Source organism: Mauremys reevesii, linkage group 7 (assembly GCF_016161935.1).
Source record: "Mauremys reevesii isolate NIE-2019 linkage group 7, ASM1616193v1, whole genome shotgun sequence".
Classification (NCBI taxonomy): Eukaryota; Metazoa; Chordata; order Testudines; family Geoemydidae; genus Mauremys; species Mauremys reevesii.
Genome location: NC_052629.1, coordinates 115,114,227 through 115,141,815, shown reverse-complemented (window position 1 = coordinate 115,141,815; position 27,589 = coordinate 115,114,227). Strand labels below are relative to the sequence as shown.

At 39.4% G+C, this 27,589-nt stretch overlaps 1 protein-coding gene and 1 long non-coding RNA gene across 9 annotated transcripts in view; one reads left to right on the top strand and one right to left on the bottom strand.

The window, feature by feature from the left end:
• PDZRN3 (PDZ domain containing ring finger 3) overlaps window positions 1-27,589 on the bottom strand; it is a 204,537-nt gene that overhangs the window by 45,078 nt on the left and 131,870 nt on the right. The gene's annotated exons all lie outside the window — the stretch shown is intronic.
• The window catches only part of LOC120368761, a 193,780-nt gene that overhangs the window by 119,141 nt on the left and 47,050 nt on the right, over window positions 1-27,589 (top strand). For 5 of the 8 annotated variants that reach the window (XR_005582775.1, XR_005582768.1, XR_005582771.1 and 2 more), the window contains exons 3-4: window positions 7,818-7,880; window positions 8,968-9,080. This is a non-coding gene — a long non-coding RNA (uncharacterized LOC120368761). Of the gene's footprint in view, window positions 1-7,817; window positions 7,881-8,967; window positions 9,081-14,591; window positions 15,196-22,162; window positions 22,268-24,865; window positions 25,000-27,589 lie in introns of those variants that run through there. The other 3 variants (XR_005582770.1, XR_005582772.1, XR_005582769.1) reach the window with 3 other exon arrangements.

Below are 27,589 nucleotides of genomic sequence, written 5' to 3'. Positions count from 1 at the left end.
CAGGCTCAAGCTGGAGCCCGAGCTCTGGGACTCTCCCAACTTGCAGACGTCTACACAGCAGTGAAACAGCCCAAGTCAGCTGGCAGGGGCCAGCCACAGGTGTGTAGTTGCTGAATTGACATACTCTGAGTCTTCCAAGCACTAGAGTCACAGAGCCTGAAGTACTCAGAAATACCTTCATTGAGGTCAATTTAAAATTAAGTATGTGTTTAAGTGCTTTCCGAACCGGGATGGTGACAAATCCCTATTCCTTTTTCCTATCATAACTACATGGTGCTCTTCAATAGTTCTTAATGCTGTCACTAATGTGGTGTTTCTGTACTACATATAGGGATATATATTTCACCCATAGGGTCTGTCTTAGTAGTACATCCTACCCAACTAGGAAAAGAGGGGAGCACCCTTTCCATAGCTGCTGAACACCTGAGGGGATATACTCAGAGAAATCAGAAAGGAGACAGAGAGAGATGCAGTGAGCCCCATGACTGTGACAGGGATGCTTTCCTGAGTAAGGTCCTCGGACATGAGATTGGAAGGCTGTGATTTGTTTTCTTTAACAGATACTTTGAGTAACTTCTGCATAGGGTGCTGGTTGAACTTCTGGGGTCACACCATTTCAAGATACTCTGTGTCCTTGGGTCTTGTTGTGTGCCTACCAAGTTGAGGAACCATACAGAACATCCAAGCTTAAATGTGTTTATCTATATTGGAATAATGTGAGGCTACACAAAGCCCGATGCAAATAATTAAGTTGACTTCAATGGGCTTTGGATCTAGTCAGAGAATTTAAGTCCAGAAAGGACCACCACAGGCCATCAACACCATCCAGCACCTACACACTAAACCCAATTAGATGAAAGCATTACAGCCCACAAGAGACTAGATTATTATGTGCCACCGGCAGAGAATGGAGGGACAGGTGCACTAGTGCTTGAAGCCTCTGCAATGGCAGGGAAACGACTAAGTGAGATACACCCAGATCTGGCCCTAAAGTACTTAAATATGTGATCTTGAGTAAAGGTATAGATTTGGTGTCCTTCTGAAAATGCCAGAGATAATAAACCTGAATGACTTTTAAGAACAAGGACTAAATGTATTGCAACAAGTATAGCATTTGGCTTTGAATACATATATTTAAGTTATTTTAAGGTAAGGGACAATTTAATATTACATCTTCCAAAGATATTGCATAAGATGCATCTTCCTTTATGGAATGTAAATGTTGGCTCCTCACAAGGTTAACAGTGTCTATTTAAAAACTAGTTGCTCTTTAAAAGTTACATTTCAATTGTCACCTTGAGAAAATTTTCAGCAATTGTGTGTCATCAGAAATGGAAGAAGAGGGGGAAAAAAAGATGAAGGAACCAAAAGTTAGCTTATTGCATGGTATGTCCCAGCTGCAATCCCCATTGCAAAGCATCATCCTACTATTTTTCCATAGTGGTACAATAGACTATGCTGATATCTAATCAGATGCAACACATGCCCTGACAGCCAGTCTGCATTAGAATATAAGAGCACTGAAAAAAAAATTGTCCAGAAAGTAGGCCAGGAGAGTAACTTCAGCACAGCATTGTGCCTTTCAATTGACTAGCAGAGCTCTCAGATAAACCGGGCCTCCCAGGTCCTTGGCTAACAGAAATTAATCATGCTGCTCAGTAGCAAACAGTATAGTTTAATAGGCAAAGTTGGCAGGGCTGTGAGCTCTGGTAAGTAAGCCTGATATTCAAGCAAAAACATTGATCTAAACACAGATATTTTCCATTATCTGAGCCTACTTGATATTACTCTGTTGTTGTTATAGGCGGGGCTGGTAGCGCAGCCTATTGTGAAACATTCCCGACACTTCTGACTATAAGACCCTGCTTTCAGTTGCTTATAACTTTGCTAAACTTTAACCGTTTGAACTGAAATATTCCATGCACGGTGTCTGCCTCAGGCTGAATCTTTTTGGAAAATTATAGCTAAAAGAGTTCAGTTATTTCTGAGAATGAGGCTAGGGACAAATAAATCGTTTTGATAATAAAAACCCTTAGCATCCCGTTCTTTGAGACGCTCTAGCACCCCCATCCTTTCAAACAGGGACTTGACATGTGGTTTGCTGTCCCCGTGAAAATTCAGCAAAGTTTTATTATAAGCCTTTGAAAACCTGCAGTGTGCACATGCTCAATAGAGACTCGCTAGATTTTTGCAGCTTGATTCCCTGGAGATCGCAGTTCCCAGCTGCTCCAGGTAGTGCTGAGTCTGAGTCCAGGCACTGCAAATGAGAGCAGGGAGACTGTCTCTCCTGTCGGTGACCCCCTTTGCTGGGCCGAGGCAGCATGGAGGAGGAACTGCCTGAACTGAATGCAGAGGGGCAAGAACAAGATTTGTGGTGGGGGAAGCAGTAGATTGGAAGAAGGGGCTTGGAAGCGGGGGGAAGACTGGGAGTTGGAGTGGGTGGGGGACTGGCTGGAGAAGACGACTAAGAGCTGGGAGAGGAGCTGGCAGAGACTGCAGTGGGAAGCCAGGGAGGGAAATGGGGGTTCAGAGCCCAAAAGCCAGTGGCTATGTGAGTGAGGAGACTGAGATTGGATGAGAAGCTGTGGGTGAGTGTAGAGGGAACTGGGAATGGCTGGGCAAGGAGACTGGGGTGGGATGAGAAGCCTAAGCAACGGAGACTAGGACTGGCTAGGTGAGGAGAATGGGACTGGGACAAGGAATGGAGTGTGGGGAAGATATGGGACTGGATCAGAGATGGGTTGGAGGTGAAGGGACTGTGTCTGCTGGAGCAGACTCTCCTCCAGAGCCTGGAATGGAACTCCAGCTTCCTGAGTCTGACCATTCCTCTGATGTCAGCAAATAGCTAGCAAAGAGTCCCATCCTCTCTAGTGCTGGTCCACATAGAGGATGACAACCCACTACTGCTGTCAGTTAATCTGCTAACTCATGTGGAAGAGTTTATGCAGTTTTAACCCTGCTGATGACTGTGTGGGTATCAATATGATGCCGAAAGAGCACACTCCCCTACAGAGCCTTAATTCCGGCATTTGTAACTTCTGAGTGCTTGACTTTGCAACTGTACTACTGTGCTTTTAATGCATTTTTTTTGTGCGTAAGAACCATTTAAGATCCATATTACTGTATGTATACTTATCAGATTCTGTTTAAATAAGTAATTCCCACTTAAGCAGGATGTGGTGAAACCATTTTTGCCTAATACATCAACAATCAAATGAGTTTCCTTAATTTTACAAATTTTTGAGACCCAAATGAAACAAAGACAAGGGAAGAGAACAGCTGCTTATAATAAATCTTATATTCATATGCAATTTAAAAGGAGTAAGGATGACCACAAGGAGTGAGAATTTTTTTAAAAAAATGTAGCCATTATGCTTCAAATTGTAGTCAATGGGTCAGCTCCATCAGCGCGGTAGTGTGTGTGTGTTGAGAGTGAATTCAATCAGAATTCATGTTCAGTAGGTCTATTTATAAGTGAATTTTCAACACTCTGAAGCTCTGATAAGTGCCCTAAGTGTTTGATTCTTAATAATACATTTAATTATGGTGGATCTTGCTTAAAAAATGTCCCTTTGTTGGCTTTTGAGAATTTGAAGGCAAGCCAGTATCTTTCCCATGCCATTGTGCAAGTGTTACAATTAAAACAAATATATATATATATTCTGAATACCAACGCAAAAAGACCTTCATCCTGTAATTTCTTGCATGTAGGTATGGCCACCTGCCCATGCGGATTGGAGCCGAAATATGTAAACTTCATAACAAAAGATAAGGATTTTGAAAGCAAATATAGAATGCTGCTGGCCTTACTCCTGTAAGTTAATGTTGGAGCTGTTGAATCCTGATTTTTCTCACCTCGCTCCTCTGAAAAAGTCCCAGTGCTTCTTTTTAAAATAAGTGCAATGATATGTCTTATTATTATTAAACCATCAAAGGAACAATCCTGTCCTCAGAGCTATGCTAAGGAGTCTAAAGTCTAGACACCATCAATTTAGGCTTGAATAGAGACTGGGAGCGGCTGAGCCATTACACACTTCGCATCTATTTCCCCATGTTAAGTATCCGCACACCTTCTTGTCAAACTGTCTGAAATGGGCCATCTTGATTATCACTACAAAAGTTTTTTCTCTTAATTAATTAGCCTCTTAGAATTGGTAGGGCAACTCCCATCTTTTCATGTTCTCTGTATGTGTATATATATCTCCTTACCAGATGTTCCATTCTGTGCATCCAATGACGTGGGCTGCAGCCCACAAAAGCTTATGCTCAAATAAATTCGTTAGTCTCTAAGGTGCCACAAGTCCTCCTGAGACCGGTAAGTCTAACATCGGTACCGGGCAAATTAGTTGAAACAAATATAAAAAATAAAAAAATCAGAGACATAGATAATAAACTAAACTCTTGAGCAATAGTCAACATGGTTTTTCTAAAGAAAAAATGTCTTCTCTATCTATTTAAATTCTTTTGAAGGGTCAAACAAACATGTGGACAAGGGAGATCCGTGGACATAGTGTTGTACTTGGAGAAAGCCTTTTGACAAGGTCCTCACCCAAAGGCTCTACTACGAAAGCTGTCATCATGGGATAAGGGAAAGTCCTTCATGGATTGAGAGAACTGTAGAGGACAGGGAGGAACAAAGGGGGTAAAAATTAATTAAATTCTCAGAGAGGAGAGGGTGTGGTGGTGAGTGGGGTCCAGTCCAGTCCCCCCCAAATTCATTTTATTCATTTCAAAAATAAAGATAAGGGTAAAAAAGTGTGGTGGCCAGTGTGCAGTTTATAGATGATACTAAACTTTAGAAGATAGAGCAGATGAAGAAGAAAGAAAAAGAAGAAAAAAAAACTCTAAAATTGGCAAAAAAATGGCAAAAAAATAATAATGTGATAAAATGTGGAAATGTAAAAAAAAAAAAAAAATAAAAAAAACTATACATACACATACATGGGGGCTGGGGCTACTACAGCGTCAAAAAATCGTGATCTTAAGGTCAATAGTTCTATTCTTCTGAAGATGTCTTCGAGTGTGCAGAGAGTGCAAAAAAAAAAAAAAAAAAAGGAATCAATAAAAAGATTAAAAGGATTATAGAATAGAATATATATTATATATTATATAAATCCATGAAATACCATCTCTCATAATACTGTGTACAGATGTGTCTTCTCACTCAAAAAAAAGAAAAAAAAGCACTAGAAAGAAAAGAAAACAACTAAAACTAAAAGGAAAAAATGTTTAGGGGTAGAGGAGGAGGGAAAGATTAAAGAGGATAAAGAGACTAGGACTCTTCAAAGAAAAAGAAGATAGAAACATGATAGAGGTATATATAATCAATGTTGAATCAGAGAAAGTGGATAGAAAAAGGATAATATTTACTTATTTAATAAAAGAACTTAAAACAAAATGAAAATGATAATAAAATATAAATAAAAAAAAACAAATAAAAAAAAATTCTTTCTTCAGTCTTCTTCAGTCAGCTTGTGGAACTCCTGAGGAGGAGAGAGGAGAAAGGGATATAAGGAATAAAAAATGGATAAAAGATATGGTGGCTAAGTCCAAGGTTGGCTAAAAGCCATAAATGGCTATTATGGTAAATGGTAGCTCCTAGTGTCTGGAGATGGAGAGGATGGATGGAGAGAGATGGAGAGAGAGATCACTCACTCATTGCCTTCACTGTTCACTCTGGATGTTCTTTTTAAAGTCCCTTAGATATTCACATTTAACTCCCATTGCTGAAATAGGGCAGCAATAGTATATGAACAAGTTATTGTATTAAAAAGTAACCCTGAGAAGCAGCTTGATTGTTTCCAAGGCTGAAAAGCAAAGAGAATTGTGTTGCAATAGCTCAGTCATTTCTGTCACGAGCACAAACAATGATGTAACGTAATGTAAATTACTGGATAACATGTCATCATTGCCTTATAGCAAAGAGAACTAGAATACCGATGGTTGTCTCATAGAGCACGAAAGGCCTTCTCCTACTAAAGACATACCTTTTTTAATGTATATTTATAGTGGCACATAGAGGTGCCAATCAAGGATTGGAGACCTATTGTACTTGGTGAAGTACAGACACTTAAAAAGACGATCCCTGCACCAGAGACTTTACTATCTAGATTTATGACAAGGTGTGAGAAGTGGGTGAAATGGACAAGTCTATTTGGGGAGGGGGGGGCTATCAAGGAAGGGGAAGATGAGCTTAGAGTAAAAGGAACACACTTTGCATAATACAATAAACTGACGTATGAATTTGCCACCTGCTCAGCTGTTGTTCTGTGGGCATCACGGATCTGAAGACAGACAAAGCTTTGAAAAGATTCATCTTTGGCTCAAGTGCTAGCGGCATCAGCCTAATCTTCTTCCAGGCCAAGCCCAGCATTGAACCCCATCTCGACCAGCTCTACACTGGCTGTCCCACACTGTGGGAAACCTCAGCTACCTGTGAAAGTCAGCTTTAATTTCCCTTTTTTTGCCACTAGAACAGCAGAGGGTCAAAACTGAGCCCATAATTTCTGCTGGTGATATAACTGCCTTAAAATGAAAGAATGTTGTAGTTGTGTCGGACCCAGGATATTACAGAGGTAAGGTGGGCGAGGTAATATCTTTACTGGACCAATTTCTGTTGGTGCTTGTGTCTCTTGCTAACAGAAGAAGGTCCAATAAAAGATATTAACTCACTCTCCTTGTCTCTTTAAAATGAAAGAAATGTCTGAACATACACAAAATATCACTCTGGGGGTTTGGTGGAGGAAGTGAACGGTAATGAGGCTCTGCGTCTTATTCTCACAGAGTAATAATAATTTTAAAAAGAAAATTAAAGACATTTAAAAACTGCTCAGCAAAGGAAAGCAAATTATGAAAGAGCAGCCCTGCAAAGTCAAACTTTAGTAATTCACTTGTACCTATAAGGTTCATGTGCTATCAAGTCTGAAATTACTTACAGACCCTGTTGTGCTTTTTCTATGAAATATCACACTGGAGAGCTGCTGGTGGTAAGCAAAGACTGTTATGAATGATGGTTCATTTTAAAATAAAAATGTTTTCAGGAAAGGCAATAATATTCTTTTAACAATCTGAGGGCAAACAAAATGATTCAGTGTACTTCCACGCTGCATAAGAATTATTGACATAATACTTAATCTTTAAAACTGATAGACGTGTGCCCAAAAGCGAATAAAGTTCACCCTAATACAGATGAGCAAGTAAAATAGTAGATCACAACCTATGATAGCTTTAGATCATGATCATATGACCGTAGCCAAGGGATAAAGAAAATTGAAGTGATTTAGAATGGAACCCAATAGGTTATATCTGATATTAGCCAGTTTGTGAAGCAAAACAGTAATGTCAGGAAGACACAAAGGTGTAAAATCCATTTAACTGTGTCCAAATGCTTCTACTCTTTGACCCTAATGTCTTTAAGGGGAACTCCCCTTAGGATCAGCACAATAGTGCTTAATAATAAAAAGCCACAGCCAGTTGATACTATACTACAACTGACTAACCTCTTTAAATGGCTAAGTGTTTCAGCCATTATATTTATGTAAAGATTTTTGAGCCATTTCTATATGAAAAGGTATTAACTGTCAACTTCCTCCCCATCTACCTAGATACAGGGCAAAATAAACTGTCTAGTGTTCATTAGGCTTCCTTTTAGTAGCACTTTTCAACATCAGGTGAGGCTATCTGTGCGTTTGGAGATTCGATGTAAGTGAAGTAAATAGTGGCCAATAGAAAATAAACATTGTTACTATACATATGTTTTTATATTCATTCTAGACCTTATTGAGCTGTGATTAATCTGCTTTCTAATTCTCTTCCAGAAACCCTGAGAAGAAGATTCAGAAGATGGAGTGGGACTTAATGACAGCGGAGCAAGGCACTCTGTAAGTGCAATGTACTGTCTTTGCAATTTGGGAATTTGTATTTCCCTTTAACATGCTCTGTTGTATTAAAGTAGTGCGCAGACACCCCCAACAAACATGGCACAATTTTGTGCTAGGTGCTGTACAAACACACAATAACAGACAATCTCTGCTTCAGAAAGTTTATAATCTAAGTAGACAAGACAGACATGCTGGGAGAAAGGAAACATTATACCTGTTTTACAGATGGGGAACTGAGGCACAGAGAGATTAAGTGTTCCGAAGTCTGTGGCAGAGTCGGGAATTGAACTTTTAAGGTCTATGCCAGCACCTCAACCACAAGACCATTCTCTCTAAGAAAGAGGACAACTGACTTTTTATTAATCTTTCTTTTGCATTCACAATTTTCCATCATTTGTGTATAAAATATAGCAACATCAATACAAATGTTGCATTTGGTCTCTCTCTAATGTATTTACAGTATAATCATGTCAGTATATGAAATTGCAATTGTACCACGCCCTTTCTTGTTTTATTATGAAATCAAAATTCATGTGATAACAATGAAATAGAAGACAATCTAATGCAATAATACTTGTTAACACAGGAGGTACACTCTTCCTGCCTAACTTGATCACTTTGAAAACAGAATTCCAGGTTTCTGAGCTGATATAACATTATTCTCTTTATTGTTGACATTATCTAGCTCAGTCTTGTACTTCTGCAGTAACTCTTTCTCCATTGTCCATTTGTTATTAGCAGTGTAATGTGTTTGTGAAGCACTGAGAATCAATACGTCAGTTAATATATTTACCTTAAAGAAAAAGAATAAATTACCTCACCAGCCTATTGTATTAGCTTACTATGTAGGTTTATTATGTAGATACATTTTCTAGGCAATTTCCCAACCCTCCCCCAAATATATTTTGATAGCAAGATTTGAACTGAATACAAAAATATTGCCTAACTATTGATAGGAGAAATATGAAAATACATAGGCAAGCAGATGCTATGGTGGTGAGCACTAAAGATTGCTTATAAATGAATAGTTTTGTTATCTTTCCTATCGGCGCATATATCCCCTAATCCTAGATCTTGTCATTTGCAGCACTATTTTACAGCCAGAGGCTTTCCTAGACACCTTCCAGCTGAACGCTTTACTCCTAGTTTGTTACAAGATCCCCATTTTTGGAGACAAGCTGCTTTCAAGACCAGTATGAGGTTAGTAACATACGTTGTCTTCGCCGTGTGGATAGGTACTATTCTGATCATAGACACTATGAAAAACATAAGCTAGATAACTACTATCCATTTGTGAGACATATAGGATTGAATGGTTTGATACTTGCAAAATATGGGTTTAGATCCATGGTATTAGTCCAAATCCAACGGCAGTTAAAGTCAATGGAAAACTGTGATGGGCTGATTGGGTCTTTCAGAATAATTTAAAGCTGTTACGATCTGGTTGTAACTTCTATACGTCTAATTTTCTGTGTTTGTTAAAACATTTGTAAGTTGCAGATTGTCTAACTTTTGGGACTCAGATGTTGCAGCACAAGTTGTTAAGGAATATGTTAGTGTTTTGCGGAGGTTTTAATGTGCATTGTCCGTTAATTCATACAGTTTCCCCTGCACTATCCTTGAACTGAGATTGTCACTGGATGATAGAACATTGTGTATTCAAATGCTTTTGTCCAACTCTGCCAAAATGATACTGAATAACCTGGATATTTTCTGAGCATAGTACTAGCCAATAAATGTACCATATTATATCTGAACACATAAAGAGGCAGGCTCATTTAATAGGCAGTGAGGAAGAGTTCTTTAGATTACTGGAAAATGCACAATAGAAACATGCATGGAAAAATCTGTAATGATTGCACAAAAGAGAGGACGGGTCAACTTTATATTTAAACGCAGTTGCTGTTACGATGATCAACCCAGTTTTCTGTGCTGTTTAAAAACTTTTTTTTTTAACTGTTCAAATGCAGAGTTTGATATGTTACAAATGATCAAGCTGATATTCATGGGCCTTTGAACCTCATATTCTTCTGTGCTTCCTTTTGAATATCGTGTTAAGTCAGGTCTTAGCAGAAAAGGGAAGAAATCATGGATAATTAAAGCTTAAAATATTCTCATTTCATGGTGTGGCTAACAAGTGAAACTACAAGTAATGATGTAATCTAACATGTCAAAAAAGAAAATGAAAAGAGGAGACAGAAGGCAGGACAGAGCCAAGGGATGCAATGTGCCATGTTATCTTCTAATTAACTAACTGATCCTTTAAACTGTCAAACTCAGCGAGGAACTTCATGGCCTGGCTTCTTATTAATATTCATATTAGGGCACTGGAAGCTATGATTTCAATCCCACTGGTTATAGTTATACATTTTTTTTTTAAATTCCTGGCTAACCCAGGTCACAACAGCTTCACATTCATAGGGAAATGAAGGCAGGCCACCCTGAATTCTATAATCCACTGCTAGGGAAAATTCTCTGAGGATGCATATTGATTTCTGAATTATTAAGGGAGCTTGTATATTGAAAAAACAATTATTTTTCTTTTTGCTGTGAGCAGCCACGTTGTTAATCACATTGAGCTCTGCGTTGTCAAATAAAAGAAAGATGCAGGTAACATTCTGTAAAACAATCCCACTTTTAATTTCACACACACAAATTAATATGCAATTTAATAAAACCCTTTCATAAGTAGGCCTGGATGAGTTCATTTTACCTTGTAGGTTGCAATCTAGGACCACTTCTGCAAAAATCTGAGTTCCACAAGAAAAATTATCTTTAAGGATAGTGCATCTTTTTTTCTTACATTTCAATCTGCTGGTTTTCTCCTGCACCCAGTAGACTTGCCTCTTGCCTAAAGTCTAGGGCAGCAGCTGACATTTGGCTCATCAGTTTTAAAAAGGAAAAGGCAGCGTGTTTAAAAAAGGACCGTGCCAATCTACAATGCCTGACTTCTGTTTGGGTCCTATTTTCCATGCCAGGGGCAGCTCTATGTATTTTGCCGCCCCAAGCACAGCAGTCAGGTGGCTTTCGGCAGCATGCCTGCGGGAGGTCCGCTGGTCCCGCGCCTTCGGTGTACCTGGTGCCGAATTGCCGCCGAAACTGCGGGACCGGCGGACCTCCTGCAGGCATGCTGCCGACAGCCGCCTGACTGCTGCCCTCACGGCGACTGACAGGCCACCCGCCGCGGCTTGCCGCCCCAGGAACGCGCTTGGAGTGCTGGTGCCTGGAGCCGCCTCTGTTCCATGCACACTTCCACTCACTGTGACTTGCATGTGTGCAACTAAGGGTGGAATTAGGGCTTGATCCTGCACTACTAAGTCACTGGGAGTTTTAACATTGACTTCAACAGCGGTCGGATCTCACCCTGAGTGGCTGAGGACAGTTAATTTCATTTTATGCTTGCAATTCATATCTCTATATACACAGTATATTACATTGTGCTTTACGGCAGTATGTTCAGCAAACGGGCAGCTGAGCTATAAATCATGGCCACATGCATAATACTGCTCATTGCAACAATAATTAAATTGTTTGAATATCATTAATGACCTTAATGAGACACTTAAAAAGAAAAATGGGCTTCTAACTCTCATTCCCCAAGTGTTCTCTCTATCCAGCTTCCGCTGCCATAGCTTTTCTGCCGTTTTCAACATGCTGCATTAGGAAATCAAATTTTCAATCTATTACACTTTTCACTGTGGAAAATATTTAAGTTTAACCCCTGTTTGTCTCCATGCCCAAATGGGGAAGGGAGCAGGTGCACCTCCATCCCTGCTGATGGTGCGGGGAGGGGGAGAGAAGGAAGGAGTGCTACTTTCTTCTGTCTGACATTTCTTCTTCCCCTGAACTCCCTCTTCAGGTCAGCAGGTCTCTCTTGGCTTCTCCCCCCAAAACCCATGGGCCACCAAAGCATAAATTTTAGCAGAGAATCTGTAGTAACTTACGTTCTGTCCCTTAAATGGTTTGGAACCCCCATTGGTGTTGTCCCTAGGGTCATTACTCATGCTGTCCAGAGGCTGCAGTGAGTTGGATGGAGCAGTTAGGGAATAGAGGCCAGGGATATCTTTCATCGCCTTTGCCAGACCCCTAGGATCATTAGGTTTGCCTCTATTCTCTTCCGTGAGGACAAGCTTCACTTGCCAATGCAAGAATGCTGCAGAAAGCCTGTGGCTGAGACACTCTGTTTGTAAGAAAATGTATGCACACATAGATGAACACACACACAGATGTATTTCAAAACCCCAGTATTCTAACAACAATGGATGGCCTCTCTGTGTCTTCCTAGCCAGATAAAGTACATAGATATTTTCAGATGTTAATCCAAATACAGTATATAACCCTGTACACACATTTGTACACTTTGAATATGACCTATTGTGTGTGAATGAGAGGTTTAATAAAAAACATTCAAATACATCAGTCCATCAGCTACGTTAACATCAGATACTGAACCGCCAGACCACAAATGTTGAATATGTTGACTTTAAATTTCTACGGGGAGCATATGTTATGGATCAAAGAACACACTGATTAATCCAACAGAGACAAAAGGCTGTCACTTTGGTCATGGTGGCATGATACCACCAGTGTTCACTAAGGAAATATATAAAAGGAAAACAAATCCTGGAGGAAAATTAGCAATAAAGAGAGGTTACATTCAAAAATACTGTTTTTTATTAGGTCAAATATGTTTTCTTCAATAAATATTTTGATATTTATTATTTTCTAAATGCCATCTTTAGCAATACTGGATTTTTTGTTAACAATTATTACATATTGCTTTGCTCTGCTATGGTTTATACTGAATGTAATCAAACTCAGTTTTTCTAATTGTTGTTGTAAAATCTGGATAGATTTAATTATATAAACCATCAAATGTACTCACAGGGAACTGTAAGGATTTGGGATTGCAGCAATGTTTTATTATATATTTGTTTTGTTTACAACCCTATAATTACACAGAATATTAATAAACTAATGTGACGGGTGGGACGCCCTCAACGCCTAATGACATCAGTAGGTGTGGAAGACACTTCACATTTTCCAGATCCAACCCATTTAAATATTCATGAGGATGTAATCTGAGACATGCTAGTATTCACGTATGAAATCGCTTTCCCTCTATGCGCTAGAAAACCCTGGCAGCAAAACCAGTTGGGTATGAGGGTCAATTCCCCATGTTCTGTAGACCCCACCTCTCTAAAGGTGGGGTCAGAGATGCTTCTGTGCTTATCCAGTGCTGCAGGGGTTGCACTGGAGCTATGTTAGGTTACTGTTGGGGGAATATTCCTTCTTTCCCTGTCTGACTCAATGCCCATCCCCTCTCCAGCAGGGTCCTAGGTTTGGGACATACTGCACAGTACCATTTTTGAGTTTACAACAGGAACATTTTAAGCAGCCAGAGTATGTAAGGTGTCAATTCTCAGTAGCACCATTTCATTTACACCATGAAATGTGCATAACTGCTTCGTTAAATAAAGACCAGTGTTTCAGATTTTCTAATGAGCTGTGCACCCCCATTTACTCTCCTGAAAAAATATCTGAATGGGAAAAAATATCTGCTGGGGGCTGAGTATTTCTGAAAACCTAATGTTGTCAGTTTTTACTGTGAAGTGCATCTATAAGCAGAAACAGACATTTCCTTGTGCACTATGTTGTATTTGGGAAATGAAATGCTTAGCTCAATCTTACTTCTCTGATATTTCCACCCGTATATTCCATCAGTTATTCTTATGGAAGCAGTTACATAATATGCATCTTGAAAGGTTTCTAAAAGATCACTGGAAAAACTCATGCTAAGTATTTTTTCCCAAAAGTCAGGCTCCTAACAAGGTATTGTAGTAGGTATATTCATGAACTGTTTTTCTTATGTTGCCTGGTACAGTAATGCCTCCAATTAGTGCATCTTTCCAAACCCCTTAGCATGCATAATTTTCAGGAGGACTTATAAGTTTTAGCTATTTCTGCTACTTTACATAATCTCTGTACTTTGTTTTCCATTTCTTTCTTATTACACAATCAATTTTGAACTAGTAAGAAACATGGAAGGTTTTGAATTATAAGGCTGTTACAGGCCAAGTTTCAATGTTAAAAATACATTGTGTGCCTTGAAAATGTACTTGACACAATACACAATGATGGCTCACAGTTTGTAGATTTTTGGGATGTCTACTCAAGAAAAAAGTTTCAGTGCAGTGATTTTTTTAGAGACGGGGGAGGGACTTGGTGATTTCATCATTTACCTTTTCAGCTTCCCTGAGAGCCAGTGTATTTAGCTCTGTAAAGGATCAGATCTCTGATCTACCTCTTATTGTAAAATGTTTGACTTTGTGTACTGTACATTTTATATATATTTTCTTCTCTGTGGATAATATAACTTCCTGCAAATGCATACATATTTAGCTGCTGACTTGAACTGATAAATTATGAGTGAGAATTTTCAAAAGTAGTAGCCAAATTCTGCTCCATTGAATTCAGTTGGCCTTTTTACCACTGATTTCAGTGAGGACAGAGTTTGGCCAACACTGAGCACTTTTGAAAATCTCTCTCTCTAATATACATTGGGTCTGTGTATTTTATTCACAGTATAACATATATATTAGATATGTCAGAAAATATATAATATGCCCATATGCCGTATGTTCCTACACACAAGCACATGTATTTTATTAACTATAAGATAAAACTATGATGCTTTTTCTCCTTTTCCAGAGGAATTACTGAATTGATACTACTGGCTGGATTCATTCAACAAGATGCTAATCTGTTGGTTTTTTAAGTCAGTTGTATTTGTCATCCACTTGTTCCTCTAAATAATTTAATAGACAGCTGTCTTACCTACATACTATCCCATCTCAAATCTGATACTTGTACAGTGGCAAATAAAATCACATACTGGGCCCAATACTACAAGTACTGAGTGATCTCCACTCCCATTGACTTCAGACACAGCAGAGGGTGCCGCTAGCTTTGCCAGAGGTGCTCAGAACCTTGCAAGATGGGGCCTGCATTGAATACACTGACGTCTTGAGCAAAGGTTAAAAAAATGTATAGGAAACTTATGATCCATTATGGTGCTTGCCTATAGCAATCCACATTCAGGAAAGCACAATGAGTGAGGTCTTGGTGATAAATTCCCATTGTGCTACTTGCTTGATCAGGCAGCACGTTGATTGCCAGAGCTGGCCCTTGGGAAGCAACATATTGCTAAAACATACCCTGAGAATTGTTTAAAGGAAACAATGCTAACACAGGACTTTGAATGTATAATAGAATAAAAAAGCAACAGTACTCAAGTTACAGTACTGGAACAACTTATGCCCTTGCTCAGGGAAAACTAATTAAAGTCAATTGAAATTTTGCTTGAGTAAGCTATACAAGATCAGGGTCTATATTAATCATGAGCCAATTTGTGCATTGCTAATGGCATTAATAAAAATACATATCCATTGGAGAAGAGGGGGAAACAATTCTTCCTATTTAAAAAAAAACAACAACTGAGTCACTCAAACAAAATATATTACCTTATTTAGTCAAACTATGAAAGCTTGTTACTTATCACACAATGACGTATTGATTCTGTTTAATCTTTCCCCCTTTCCGACGCTTTCATTTCCTGTTATCACTGTGTAACACCAATAATAGAGCACTGAGCAGAGTGTGGTGATTGGCCAATATACATAACCAATTTAAAAACCCTATTGTTTGCTGGAAAAACAATTAGAAGAACATGTCTATATTATATATGCTCATATTATTATTCTCATAAGTACATATGAAATCTGTAGCCAAGTAATAAGACTACATTAACATGTTCCAATGAAAAATTCTTAGCTTTAATATGAAATTAACTCAGTTTCATACATCAAAATATTTGGTGTACCAGGCTATTTTCTGTCAAAAGGACTTATCAGTACAACTGTTCTAAAACAGAGCAAGCATGTAAAAAGCTATTAAAAATGAACTATAGAAACTGGACATTTAGCTTTAATACAATTATTTATCCAGAAATACTTTATTATTTACTAAATATTGAAGGTGAATACAATTATTAATCTAACTTTCCTCTTTGTGGGAAAAAGCACATGTGGATGCAGAGGCAATCAGGGCCTTTTCTTTACTTTCTCACGCCTACTTATAGACATTTTATAGAGCTGAGGCTATCTTAAAACATGTGGTGAGACGAATAATAGGAATTTACAAAATGGAAATTCCCACTAACTTGGAACCCTGCTCTAAGTTTTTGTATACAAGATTAATCACATAGATATTGAGTTTCCAAAAGGATGCAGGGTTCAGAAATGCATGTCTGTGAAGTTTATCTAGAAGTCAGTGATCATGTCCTATTTTGGGTCCTTTTCTTCAGTCGCCTGGTGAGGAAATGCAAGTTTCTTCATGCTATTGTCTTAGAGTGCACTTCCAAAAGAGTCTCCTTTAATCTCCAAAACTCAAACACTTGAAATGAAGATGTAATAGCAAGTGATATGTTAAACTAGAATAATCAGGGCTTTCTGCAAAACAATCTATGTTCTCTAAAGGAAATGAATAAATCTCTTGATGTAATGCACACTGTAGAGGTCTTAGACCACTGGTGTATTTTCACCTTTCCTGCACTACATACTACAACTTTTCACCCTTAGTGTAACATGGTTTCCATCTAGGATTAGGAACTAATGCTAACTGATGTAGTTATTTTTATGACTATCCCTTTAATGTTCCTCTCTGATCTGAAGTGTTATGGAAGCTTCGTCTAGAGAATTTGAGAGAGACAGGGTTGGGGTAAGAATCATTGGCATCAAAACTGCTGACATAATTTGCATGGTGCTTTTGCCTGCCTTCCCTTAAGGCAGGTGACTCTTCCAAGAGGTCTAGACTCATGCAGTGGAGATCCAGAAACATTTTAAATGACCCTGGAGTTAAGGGTAATTTTTAGTCTTGCTACCAGGGCAGAACTGAGCTAATGACTTCTCTGGTCACTTTCTAAATCTGAACTTCCCCACTGTAAATTCAGACATCAAGGGGAGTAATGGCGATGGGAGGGGAAGAATTACCAGCTGGTTTTCTGCCCGGCAAACATACATCTCTTAGCGGTGGGAGGCAAGAATTGCTTTTATAAAAAATAATACAGACACCAGCTACCAGACTCTGTAAGACACTGGTGTGGATTGTAAACACCCAGCAAAAGTTTAACCTGATTTGGTCCCAACCAAAATGGAACTGATGACAGCTATGCCAAAACCTGTCCTGGGATACATGCAGAAAGCTCCCATTGGAGTCATCCAGGGATAGATACCATTATGTCATAATGGAGCTGTTAGGCAGGTCATTTTGACGCAATGGTATTTATCAGTGTCCCTTCTCAAAATGTAGACTTGTTGCAGAGTATATTAGTGGAAGGATACAGCGCATATATCTTCTTCTGGGCACTAGGGGGATAACCTCCTTGTTACTCTAATAATTACTCGGATTAGGCTACAGGATTTGCTCAGCTCAACGGACAAGCCTTGCTCAGGTCTGGTAGATTAAAGGTATGTATTTTCAAACCTCCCAGCACATAGCAGGCATATTACCCTTAACCATGGTGATAGTTTCTTAGGTCCCATAACATAGGGTGGAAATCCTGCTCTCGAGTTTCAATATGAGACTAGGATTTAAGTATCTGTTTTGTGTGATTAAGAGTAATTTTAAGCAATTAAAGAAAACAGTTCACTTGTGACAGGTGGTAGAAAACTAAAAAAGATAATTACTCTTTTTAGCCATCTGTGTTAACTGCCATTAGCAGAATTAAACTGAGATTCACCACTTTAAAATTTGAGGCAGAGCTCCTTTTCCCTTAACCGCATAATATAACATTGTCTGAAGACTAATTAGAAAAAAGTAATTTCACCCTGCTTGCCACGAGGTGCCTATTTATTAATTTTATTAGAGATGTCGAAGCTCCAAGATATGACAAATTAAACAACCACTTGCATTAAAGGTCTCTGAATACTATCAGGGCTCGGAAAAACTAGTTATTCCTTGTGAGTGGGGAAATTTGTCCTGGCAAGTGAGAGGACCCGCATCACCAATGCCTGAAGAATCTGAACATTCATTAAAAAAAGTTTTTAGCCTTTATGGTTGCAGAGAGAACCTTTGCAATGCAAGGCAAGTGTAAACTGATGTACCATCTCCCTGAATCTGCAGACAACCCCTAGAGCCTGTGCTGTTGCTCACAGCTTTGTTAAACTATCAAGATCATGCTAGTGCTATGTCTTGGGAAAGCTACGAGCAGCTGCACGAGACATACTCTTTTTCATCCTGAAGCATCTTTGCACACATGGGGAACAGTTCAGCATCACCATTCATTCTTGTCCATGGCTTGTTCCTACAGGAAGCCACGCCTGGTCAGTTCCTGTATGTTATGTCCTTCCACTTAGTAGATGATCAGTCTCTAGGCTGAACTGACCTGGGCCTTGCGTTATTTTCTTTGGCATCCTATCGTCAGTTTCGTCTCTTGCAGTGTCCCCACCATCATAATCTTTTTTATTGTTGCCAATCCCGTATCCTGATTTCGCATCCTACTCTCCTCCTAACTTCTTCAGGCAAGTCAGTGTAGTACAGTGGTTCTCAACCTTTCCAGACTACTGGATGCCTTTTAGGAGTCTTGAGTACCCTAAGTTTCACCTCACTTTAAAACTACTTGCTTACAAAATCTGACATAAAAATACAAAAGTGTCATAGCACACTATTACTGAAAAATTGCTTCATTATAAAATAATCGATTGGAATATAAATATTGTATTCACATTTCATTGTGATACTTGAGCCTGTTTTTTACTTGTGAGCCTTGTCATTCAGTGGCCAGAGAGCAGTGGCTGCTGGCAGCTCCACAGGCAGCATCACTGCCAGCAGCAGAGCAGAAGTAAGAATGGCAAGATATGGTATTGCCACCCTAAGGCCTGGTCTACACTGGGTGGGGGTGTGTGTCAAACTAAGGTACGCAAGTTCAGCTACGCGAATAGCGTAGCTGAACTCGAACTACCTTAGTTCGAACTACTCACCCGTCCAGACGCCGCGGGATCAAAGTCCGCAGCTCCCCCGTCGACTCCACCAGTTCGAACTCCGAGAAGTCGAACTCTACGCGTCGACCCGGCAGGTAAGTGTAGACCTACCCTTACTTTTGCGCTGCTGCTGGTGGCAGTGCTGCCTTTATAGCTGGGAGATCGGTGGCTGCTGGCCATGGCGTTCATGTTGTTGGTGGGTAGGAGGACTATTTTTTTTAACCCCGCTCCCGTTCCATCCTGGATAGAGTGGCTTGGCCTAACAAACAAGTATATCTGAAACTCACTTGTTATCGAACCAGCACATCAAACAAACTGATTTATATGGATTTTGACTCAGACCTATAAAGTAACAAGTAGAAATAGTCATGGATTTTGGATGAACAGCTAATCGTATTACACATATTACAATCTGGAATGTTAGATCCCTGTTTGCTCCAGACTAGACTGAGCTAGTAGTGGAGGAGGGAAGCTAAGTTTCCCTTGTTGCTATACAAGAGACACATTGGTTCGGTACAGGAGAGTTGACAGTTGGAAATTACTTTCATTTACTCTGGATATTCAAGCGGACAAGCGAAGCATAGAGCTAGGGTTGCTATAGCAGTGGGCAAGAGAAGAGTTACTTCAGTGAACAGCTGGAAACCAATGTCTGAGCAGATTGTCATAGCAAGGTTTATTACTGCCTACAATCAACTATGCATAACTGTGATCTGCTGTTACGCACCAACGAAAGCAGCGGGAGGAGAAGGGAAGGATGGATTTTATCAACAGCTGGCTAGTATTGTAGATGAGATTCCTGATCATGATCTGATTCTGATACTGGGAGAGGTGAATGGAAAGGTTGCTAATATGCCTGGCAAACAGAGATAGGCCCTAAGTTATTTATGGGTGAAGGTGACCCACAAAATGGAGACTGGGGAGAGGTAAAAGGGACAGGAGAGCATTTCTACCTCACGCACAGTAGCCAGAAGCTGCTGAGTGAGGAGTAGAATACTGGAGACCCTCCCTTCTTCCAGCAGCTAAGAGTCTGCAGAGGCAGGGAGAACCAACCAGCAGCTTAAAATGTATATGACACTAACTAGGCAAAGGCTGATACAAAGGATGGAGCTTATGAGTAAGATTCAGGGACAGCACCTAGACTGAATCCTGGGACCTTCCCCTTTCTTTCCTGTTCCTGGATATTGCAGGCAGGCTGGACTTCCCCACAAAGGGTTGCCTCTAGTCCTTGCTGATGAGGCCACCCATGCTTATCTATGCTTCGCCTAGTAAGTTTAGTCCTCTGGCTTTAGAGTGTAACCTTTTCGGGGCACGGGCTGACTTTTTGTTCTGTGTATATACAGTACCAGCACAATAGGGTCATGGTCCATGAATAGGGCTCCTATGCACTATGGTAATAGAAGTAATAACAATAGGAGTCTGGAAAATTTGTCACTATCTGAATATTGTCCCTCGCTACTATGATCATACCCCTACAAAGCCATAGCAACGGCCTCTATGCTGCTAAGACAAAAGGGTGCTACTGAAATACTATGAAATTTCCTGAACATCTGTTGGACCTTTGAGTAATAATGTATTCTCAAATAAACTGTCAATTCTAGTGTAAACACTATGCTAATCACCAGTAAGAGGTTTCATTTTCTTACAGGTTCATCCTGTCTAATTACTGCATCTTCTATAAAGACTAATACTAAGTACAGTTCATTTTAAAAAAATGAAGTGATAATAGGGGTGATTAAAGGCATCATATCCGGGTTTTAACAATTGTAGTCACCAATAATAAAACTGGGAATAATATCACGGTTCCTTTCTTGCGTGAAGTAGTTTACAAGTGCATTTTTCAAACACTTGAGTATGTGGTTAATGACAGAGCTTTTGTCATATTCTGCTGCAATTACTCTTTAGCAGGGAAGAAATATGCCTCCAACGACTAAGTATGTAACTTTCAGGTACAGTTTCACATAGAGTAATAAAGTATGTAAAGGTAAGATAAGATATTGCGACAAAACGATCTGAGATGATCATTAGAAAAGACAAACATAAAGGGCCAGATCCTTAGCTGGTATAAACTGGCTTAGCACAAGCAAGTATCAAGGAACTACGCTGATTTATACAAGCTGAGAATGTGGCCCCATGGCTGGATTACAAATTCTCAAGGGTAGTGTTTGTGTGATAGGTTTGTTGGTTACACAGGCTACTGCCTGGTGTAGTTCAGTTCTCCCAGCCAAAAGTTTTTGTTTGTTTGTTTGTTTGTTTGTTTTATTTGAATAGGAAACAAGGTGAATTCAGTATCGTCCTGTGTTGGCAAACTCAGGCTTTCTGTTTCCAAGAAACATGAAGATTGACTCAGTGTTAAGTATTCCAACGTATGCCTGGACCCTAGCTATAGTTACTAGATTGATGCCTGTCACTTTCTAAAGTGATGTAGGACATCTGCAAACACACTGGTTATTTCGAGAGGTGGAATAACATAACGGTGCCTTTTGTTGCCATCACGTTTTTCAGACAGTTGCACAGGTCCAAGGTGGCAATACTGTGAACATTCTAATAGAAACTGGGTCACTAGAGCTCCGTCTTCGGTTTGTGATTAGTGTAACAGAGATGAGGTGGCTTGGCAACTGATGTCACCCTCAAATGCTGGTCCACAGAAATAAGGGATGACTTCTAGTCAGCAAAGGAGATATCTACTTCAGCATGAGTGGCAGACTTGTGATTTTGGAGCCAAAGAACCCAAATTCTAGTCTCAGCATTTCAGTGGTTGGGGCTGTGTGATTTATGTAGAATGATAATGATCTAAATGCTGTATGTGGATTCTTTACAGTAAGAGCACAATTAACTGCCTTAGTCCTGCTCTGGAGGGGTTTTCATGTCCACACATCCCATGTTTGTCTTTTTGAATGTGTATGAAATTAAACAATAAAGTACACTATTGTGTATTTTAAGTGCTATTACCCAGTTGATTAGCAACCCGGTAGCCAGTCTTGAGAAATGAAATACACATAGATAGATAGACAGATAGATAGATTCTATATGAAATTGTTCATTTAATTGTTTAATTATGATCAATACATCACCCCTATAGCTTGCATGTCTTATTTAAACAACAGAAAATATTTGCTATCAAGGAAAAATGAAAGAAGTTTAATTCTAGTAAATAGCTGTCCTATATATTTAACATGAAGCTGCATCTGCTCTGCTCTGCACACTGATGATACTGGAAATGTTCATCTATGTTTTTGTGTGCAGCTGTAAAGTCGTTTCTTCAGCAGAGAAGAGGTTTTTTTTCTTTTACTTTCAATCCGTTCTTGAGCTGTGAGCCCATGGGAGTTGGATACAAAAGAAAATAGGCAGTGGACAGCAGAAATGGCATTGGTGAAGAGAAACCCTTCAAGTCACTATTTTGGGCACATTTCACACTTTAATTGAATAAATTATCTCTAGATCTTAGTTCCCCAAGTGCTTTCAGCTACCATGTCCTCAGCTGTTTATATTTAAACTAGATAATTTGATGTACTTTATATCTAAGTAGATTTTACAACTTATTTTAATTAAAAAGTATCAAATTGCCAAGGATTCTAGTTTGGAATATAACAAACAATCATGCAGTCCATTGCATCTCTTCTTGGACCTCAGTCATTAAACAGTTAATATCTCAACTAATGCATTATTGCAGAGATATAAGCTCTATTTCCAATGAGCGCATCATATCACTAACATGACACACATGCACAAAAAAGTACATATGTCAACTGGCAAGTCAACCTCTGTCTGAAGTTCCCCAAGGGGAGGGATTCATGCATGGGGCTGCCAAACGAAGGGTCATGATTCAGTCTGGCAGGGGGCATAGCCTGGACACATTTTTTCTTAATTGCCTCGCTGTCATCTGAGACATGATCCTGGGTGACATTGTGGCTAGAGCAATGGAGAAAATAAATACACAGAATCTCATATGTACCAGAATCCCAAAATGCTGTTTATTTGTTCAAAAGTCATTTAGAATAAAAATAAAAATAACTCTCCTTTCACTTCTACCCATAACTACTGTCCATCATTTTACCTGCATGTACAAACACACACAAGACTACATATTAAGAATAGTACTGCGTAAATATATGATCACTTTTCAGTGTTTACTTTTACACTTTCACATTCCACCTGACAGTACCTTATGTTGTAACTTCATCCACTATGGGGAGAAAGGCTAAAGATATTTGCATTTGCCTGTAAAGCCTGATGGCTGGGAATGTACTAACAGTTTATTCACAGCAGGAAGCAGTGTAATTGTCAGTTCTATTTTTCTTTTCTAAAGAGTAATTCTCCGGTGAAAGGGGAAACTCTCCCCCCACAAAAAAACTCACAAATGTTAACAAGATTTTACAAATTTGGCATATGGTATCCTGACTAAAATGAGTGCAACCGACCTAACTGCTGCAAGATAAGAAGACAGGATACAATACTGAATATAGTGAAACCTGTACGAGACTGACGAAATAAAGTTGATTTAATGAAGATAGTGTTTCCTTGTGGAAAAGAATTGCACTGAATACACATGGGGATACTTTGGGGTATTCTCTTTGGAGATTGCCTAGTAGGGTGACCAGATGTCCCGATTTTTGGGTCTTTTTCTTATATAGGCTCTTATTACCCCTCACCCCCTGTCCTGTTTTTTCACACTTGCTGTCTGGTCACCCTATTGCCTAGTAAGGAAGGGTCTCCTCTACAGATTTTGTTGTAATAGTGAAAGATTGAAATGTGTCCCCAGCTAGCCAGTAATGGATATGGCTGATAGAAGGTCATCATAGGGGCCGTGAGGTGAACGTGTGCAGATGGAGGAGAAGGAAGAGATCTTTGCAGAGAGGCAATGTGCTCAGACAGGCAGTGTGGTCTCTGGACTGAGCAAAGGGCTAGGGGCTAAGATTTCAAATCCTGGCTCTAGCAGGTCCACTAAACCAGATCCTCCAGTGATCACGTTGCCCCATTATATCGCTCAGGTGGCAGAAAGGGGCCATAATGTGACTGTAAATGCCCAGCAGAGAATTCCTCTGGCCTAATGGAATTGTCTGCTGGGTGTAAGTATGCCTGTTCCAGCTCTGTGCCTCTGCCTCATTTCCACTATCCTCACCACTGGTGTAGGGGAACATTTAGAGTACGGGGATAATGCAGAAGAGCTCCACTTTGCCATGGCAATCCTCTAGTGGGATAGGACCAATAAGACCCTGAGATCAGCAGCAGAATATAGAGCCGTCTGGTGACAGCTCTAAGTTTCATTGATGCAAGGCCCCAAGAGTCAGGGAGCCTTACCCAGCACCCTAATGACCCTTTTCTATCCTGCCCTGAGAGCGTCAGGTGTGCTACAAAGCCTAGTAACGCTAGCCTTTTAAGCAATCATTTACTAGCACTGAGGGAAAGGTCTTTGTTTTACTTGCTCGCTGCACGGTCGACTAAAGCTGTGTACTCATGGTGCGATTATCATTAACAGTGAGTCCCGTGCTCGAAAAGGTCAGCCATTTAATTGCATAAAAACAAAAGCTTAACCACAAAAGCTGCCAGGTATCTGCACAATTATCATTTATCAGTTCATGCAATATCTTCAGGCTATGTATTCATCAAATGTTTATTGATCTAAGCCTGGGGGCTTTTACAGGATTAGAAAATATTACTTCCGATTTAAATAGTGTTTAGAGGACAGAAATCAAATAGCAAGCAGTATTTATACAGTAACAGTTTTCTTAAGAATGGCCCAGTGGAACGGTTGGAAAACAAGAGGCTTTGCTGAATTTTCTCAAGTAAAATTTGCTCCCAAGAGAAGCCAACCAGCTAATTATTTAAAAATAAAATGGGACTGATTTTCAGAGATTGAGCATCTTCTGTTCCAACTGACTTCATCTGGAGTAGTGGATATTCAGGATCTGTCTATCTATCTATCTGATATATATTTTCTTCCTTCAGGTTGTGGTGTTGGGTTGCTCTGTGAGAGCCTGATTGCTGGAGTCTTTCCACTGACTTCAGCAGGAGCTGGCTCAAAAACTACTACTCATGGTTCACTGCTATTTATTTAAAAGTATAAGTAGCACCGAAGAGTCGTTTTTGGAGAACAAAGCATATAAAGGTCCTTCCCCCTGCCCCAAATAGATATAATAAAACAAGGAAAGGTTGTAGCTTGAAATGTGGGTCTTTTGATTCTGCTAGGGTCAATAAGAGAGATTGATCATGTCATATTAAGAGCTTCCCTAAAAGGTAACTGTGCACGTTTGGATAATTCTCAGCAGTTCAATCAGACCTGCTAAATCTAAGCAACTTAACTCCTGCAAGAAGTTGTCTGCTTTTCAGTTACTAAAGTATTTACTCATTTCAGTTACACTGGGCTCATTTTCAGTGGGTCAAACCTGCAGCCTTCGGCCTCATGTCAGAAATATGCATTTAAGACCATGCTGAAGAGCTTGACTGCATAGGGATGGCTTGACCACATGCCTAAGTGCTTTCCTCAACTGAAGGCTGTGTGAGATTGGTACTGCGAAGCTCCACCCAGAGATCATGTTCCACAACAGTCTACACCATTTGCCTTAGTCAATTCATTTCTAAAGAAAGATCTGTTGATAATCCTCAGAGTCAATGAGACAGAAATATTTCTATCATTAAGATAATCCTATTGTGAAGCTCCCCACATTTTAGTTATTAAATCTGGAAAGTCCTATTATTTAATGTTTCACCTTGGCCCCGCTATAGCCTTGTCCTATATACAGCCGTAAAAGTGTGGAATTTGTTTATAGGTGTCCTTCACTTCAAACAGGCTTCAGCTTGCAGCAGCAATTTGTCAGTGAGTAAAGAGCCTGAGGCAAGGAGTAGACATTTACTTACCGAATCTTCAGACTATTTTAAATAGGCCTTTGGGACCTTACAATTGACCAACCTACAACATGTCCCTCTGTAGCATCTCACTGAGCTATTTCTTTTAATTGACTAACCTCAATGCTGGCTGTTCAAAATCACTTTAACCCAAACATGCCCCCGGTCTGACGCTCCTAATGACCTTCCCCTGGCCCTAAACACATATGGCTGAGACAATGCAAACATCATTTGGAAGATGAGTAAATTCAATAACTCAATTACCACTGCTCCAAAGTAACATTTATCAAACACTGGCCAGAGCAGTTTGTATCTTTAGCTCCCTGCATTTCAATGGCTAGGCATTTGAGTGAAGGTAACTAATCAATTTAGGAATGATTAAATAGAAATTTGTAACGCTTGGCTTTATTAAACCTTCAATCTTCATTACAACTGCTTAATGATTACATCATGGCTGTGTAAAATAAATTGACAATAGCTGGAAACAATCTCATCATAACTGAAAGCTAAAATATTAGAATAGCATTCAATCACAGTCTAACGGAAATATATATGTGCTGGGTTGCAAACACTGAGATTCAAAAGTGTTTCAAATCTGAAAGACCAAAAAAGTAACAAACTAGCATCTAAGACTGAAATATTTACATTAAAAAGTTGTATTAGGATCACCCATTTGCCTTAAATTCAGCTGAATCCTGATGACTAAAGATGAACAAACAGGTCTAGAAAAAAATAAAAATGGCCTTCTATGGATCATTGCATTAACACACTGATTTATAGTTATGAAGTGCTACATTGGAAATGCAAGTTCATTTATTGAAGGAAAATTTTAAGTGTGGTGGCTTCTGCTCTTTGGCTCCTTCAGGTTGAATTTCCCCACTCTACATTTTCACAGTAGCCTGATGGCTGGTCTGTTTTCTGCAACGTTTAGCTTCCAGAACGGGAAGTTTCCCAGCACTGCTCACTATTCTACCTGAACAGTCAGAGAGCAAAAATAAAATATCCCTTTTCTATATCTCCCCGTACCATGTCCTCATGAAACTGAACGCTCACATTCAGGAGACCCCCAGTGCTCCTGGTCTTGAATGATTAGTAAAGTGAAAGCAAAACTGGAATAAAACACGTTTTTAAAACATATTTATCTATTTTTTATTATTATTTAGAAAAGGTTTCACAAACACAGAAATATTTCCAAAACAAACAATCGTTAACAGTTCGGTGGGAAAAATATTATTACCCTCTACCACAAAGTTCAAAACTGTCCAGGTTACTAAGACTGGCAATGTGAATTACTTACCAAATACTAGACACACAAGGTGGGTGAGGTAATATCTTTTATTGGACCAAATACTGGTTTTTATACTGCAGCATAGATATAATAAACCAAATGACCGTAGCAATCATAAATGTATCCTCTTGCTTCATTTTCTAAATTGAGTCTGGAGAAAGGATGACTACATTCAAATGGCATAGGTCTATCATTTTCTTCCAATCACAACTTTACTCATGATAAAAGCATTTAGCAAATGCTGTCATTATGTCAATGGTCTGCTTTTTTAAAGCTAAGGGAACAGCTCCCATTAAACAAAAGCAGGTCAGCAAGGGGTCTACCCATTCTCGGCTCTTTATTTATTTCTTTAAACTCACTTTTGCCAAGTGAATGGAAAAAAGAAGATGAATCTTCCGGGAGAATGAAGGGAGCAAGCTGTGAAATGAACCACAGAATAGACAGTGTGGCTCTTGGCCCTATAAAGATACAGCACACACGCCTACTGTCCCAGGATAACAAATGAAGACACACGTTTAAGGCTTGAATGCCAAAGGGTA